The following is a 4,157-nucleotide window of genomic DNA, read 5'->3' on the forward strand; positions in this document are numbered from 1 at the left end:
ATTTTATTACCGAAATCAAACAGTTCAATAACCGTAATATCCAACTGAAATAAAATGAAATGTTGTACAGTGTACATGATGGAACATGTACCAACGTATGTTTTTTTGAATTCAAATACAACATTACCTTTTTATTATTTTCAGTAAAATATAAATAATGTGAAGTTCCGGTATATTTTCCAATTTCATTGAAATGTATTACATTTTTTCTTGAAAAGCTGTCATTTACATCTACATTCGCTCAAAACCTAAAATTGTTACAGATGTTAAATTTTTTTTTTTAAGATCTGTGTTATCTTCTATTTAATACGGAATATATTTGAATTATAAAATTAAAAATTTAATTTAAATTTATTTTAAAGTCAAGACAAAACGTAAAACGCTAAATTTCCGACTGAGACATTTATATTCTATACTACACAAACGTTCTAAATCATCGCTCAGACAGAAACTTAACGTATACAATTACTTATTAAAAACCATATGGGCACACGCCAGCCAAGTTTATGGACCTGCTAAAAAGACACAGATTCAGAAAATATAAACTTTTCAATCACAATTTTTAAGACTGGCAACGAACTCTACGTTTCAAACAAGACCACTCACACCGACCTACGCATTTCGACTGTAACAGACCTTCTATTACTTACAAACGGTTTCACAACACGCTATCTGGAGATTTCAGTACATTTATACGACAGATGGCAAGACATGACATTTCTGACGTAACTCGGCGTAGGCTGAAGAAGAGTTGGATGCGGGACCTCCTAGTGTATTAATTAAGTAATAATTTACTTAATGTCAGGAGGATGCACCATTTGGTGCTATCTCCCTCATGCTAAAACATTAAAAAGGGAATTACATTTTAAAACCTTTAGCCTTCTTTAAAAAAAACAAAAAACAATAAAACAGTCAAAATATATATATATATACACCCAACAATCGTTCATTAAGGAAGTCTTGTATTTAATAATAGCAGTATTTATTGTTCTAGTTGCTCAAGATATCAACCCAATTGAATGGTTATAAGTTGAAAGTAGCTCGCCAAATCTCCTTACAAGTCACAAAGAAGTTTGTTTTCAAAGTATTTTGGGTCACCGAATATTCTTCCAAGGCACAGTGCTTGATCAGCTTATTACTTTCGACTTACCGCCGAAGGGTGACAGCTCTAAATAAATGATTCCGTTGTCTTCCCCATGGTGCCCAATCAGACGAAACTTTGTTTAAGATAATATCCGCTCTTCTTATCGAAGGTTCATTATGGATACTATCCTATTGTTCATAAGTTGTTTATTATTTTAGGTCAATCTTTTGGAAACTGTTCAAGAATAATGTCTTATAACAAAGAACAAAGACCTTCCAGTTTAATAATTCCAATGTTTCAACAATCAGAGAGAATAAAATTCATAAAGAAAAACTGAAATTAAACTTCCTATATACATATATTCGTACTCAAATTGATGCAGTTATCATTTTACCAAGAATAAAGATTTTCAAAACTGAAATTATAATTTTCTATTAATGGATTATAAATTATTTTAATCTACAATTATACCTTTGTCTATATGTGCACATTTATTAACTACATTATCAGTTTATGCGAATTTAGAGAAAATTTTGAGGTTTAAATAATTTTATTGCCTATTATCCATAAATTTTCTTCTTATCGCTTTATTATAATCCGTCAGTTCAATGAACTCCATTATTCACTTTCATTGTCGACACTTACTTATTTAGGTGGTTGAGACAGACAACTGAACTAGATGCAATGCAGTATGTCTAGCATATTATTTTAAACTATATAGTGGGGTAAAGGCACGAAATGAGACTGATGAAAGTTTTTGAAACGTTATTTTTATTGTTTTATATCATCTACAGTACTGATATGTAAAGTATTAAAACTATCCTCGTATGTTTGTTACCATACTGATATTACAAGTTTTTAAATTATAAAATAAAGAATTACAATGATCATGTAATTATGATGATAACTAGTTCGATGAAGGGTACTTTATAGACAATTAGACAAGTAGAATAATATTGTGCATTGGATTTGAAAATAGATCATTTGAAGCCTGAAACGTCAACTTATTCATGAATAAAATAAGCTATCTAACTTATTTTATTTATCTAACTTATTTATTTAACTTATTAGTTATCTAAATTATTTATCTAACTTATTAGTTATCTAACTTATTTTAAGTATATTTCCCCATAAATTGCAACATTTATTAATGTTTTGTTATTTTAGTTTTTAGCTCATTTTTGAGAATCTAATGTACCATGGTATTTGTACCTGGTGTCAACATCATAGGTGGAAACAATATTTTTATTATAAACATCTAATATGTTGGACCTCAGTTTCTCCCAAAATGAACACCTGAGTTATAACCTCCGAGATTCCAAGATTAAAGCAGGGTGCTGACGTAAACTTCCCGGGGAGGAACAAGAATCTAGAAATAATAAGCCGTTGGTATAACCTTGAGCTATTCCTGTCCTGTTCAAACAAGATAATTGTGTTCTAGTATCCCCTTACCAAAAATCAGGTCAGGCGTCAACACATCAATCATGTATAATGAAATAACAAAACCTTCCTTATTTATATCATTCATCCTTTATAACTAAATAATTAGTTACACTTTGTTTTACTCAATATTATTCTATTCAGAAAATGGGATTTTGCAAATAATGTATGACTTTGTTAATCCTTAATTTTATTTGCGAACTTTCATAAAATATAGTTTATATGTGATATAAGGGAAGCTAACAGGAACACATAAAAAAAAAAATAGGAAATAAGGGCAGAGAATAGACTTATATATTTGCAGAAATAATACTACTTTGCTGCCCTTCTTAATTCCTTTTATATAAAATTTCTATACTTATATATTATTGGTATTAATGTTTATTTATTGGGGAAGTTAGGATTAAGACCAAAAGTATCCCTTATCATACCAGAACTTATAATTTAGATAATACATAATTTCATTTGCCTATTTTATTTTTACATTGATACTTATTAGAGATATAAAATGAAGAATTAAAGAAAATTATAGTGATAATAAGAAAAGAAGAAATTATCAAAGTAAAAAAAAAAAATTCACAACAGTTGTCCATGAAACTGACTTAGTCACAACACAAGGTAAGCCATAACGTTTTTCTCTAGATCAAATGAAAACCTAGAGGTACCTATTTGTATGATACTGCATATGCCTCAGGAGAAATGATTGACACAAAATACTCTTTAGAAAACCATAATTATTTTTACTATCGAAAAAGATTTCTCAATTAGCTGGGTTTTGATTACCTCTCAGTACTATCGGGTATGCACGTTGTTACACGTTTCTTGCATGTAAACCAGGGTCCAGTGAAAAATAAAATAATAAACAATTAATCAAAGGACTTAATTTGCAATATTCTTTTCTATTTTGCTTTTTTTTTATCCCTTTAAAGGAAACAAAAAAGACTCAAATCTGTATCAAATCACAGTTTTTTTAGACAATAAATAAAAGAAAAATCCATATATATTCATTCAAAAAGTTTATTGGCACTTTCTTATATTCATAATAAACATCTGATAATGATAAACTTATCCACTTTTTCACGCAGCCTTTTCGTGTCTTTCGTTACCAATATTGGGCCAATATTTCTTTTAAGCAGTAGCCTACTTGAAATGTAGTAATTTTCTGTATAAGCCTGGTATATCCTTATAGAAAAATCTATTAAAGCCCTAATTTTTGCATATTAGTCAGTATTGGTAATATGTTATAGGGTACATTTCGACATACTATTGTAAAAAATGAAAAATTGCCAAACATGAACTATTATAATTTTGAATACGGGTGCAAATAGTATATTTATTCTATTACTGTATTTATTTTTTATTTTACTAGCTCTAATTCTTCGGATGAACTTGATATAAAAAAAAAAGAATTATGGAAAATCTAATTTTTTAAACTAATATGATATTAAAAAAACCTATTTATGCACTCACCTTATAGAAGCCAGGAACAATGGAAAATCTTTTATAGAGAGATGGGAGCTAAAACCTTTTTTCACCCATTATACTGCCATGTATCCTCTGAGAGAAGAAAGCTCATTACAGTTCACTGCTCTGAAAAATACAAGAATGCCAATAAGACATTTTAGTGATATAT

General features: G+C 28.9%; 1 protein-coding gene across 1 annotated transcript in view; it reads right to left on the reverse strand.

Annotated features, from left to right (window-relative positions):
* LOC136796216 (dual 3',5'-cyclic-AMP and -GMP phosphodiesterase 11A-like) overlaps positions 1 to 4,157 on the reverse strand; it is a gene marked incomplete at its 3' end in the record, with an annotated part of 204,020 nt that overhangs the window by 130,961 nt on the left and 68,902 nt on the right. The window contains 1 exon segment of the mRNA XM_067049267.1: positions 3,995 to 4,114.

This window comes from Halyomorpha halys, unplaced genomic scaffold (genome assembly GCF_000696795.3).
Source record: "Halyomorpha halys isolate HHAL.00 unplaced genomic scaffold, Hhal_1.1 Scaffold1172.1, whole genome shotgun sequence".
NCBI lineage: Eukaryota > Metazoa > Arthropoda > Insecta > Hemiptera > Pentatomidae > Halyomorpha > Halyomorpha halys.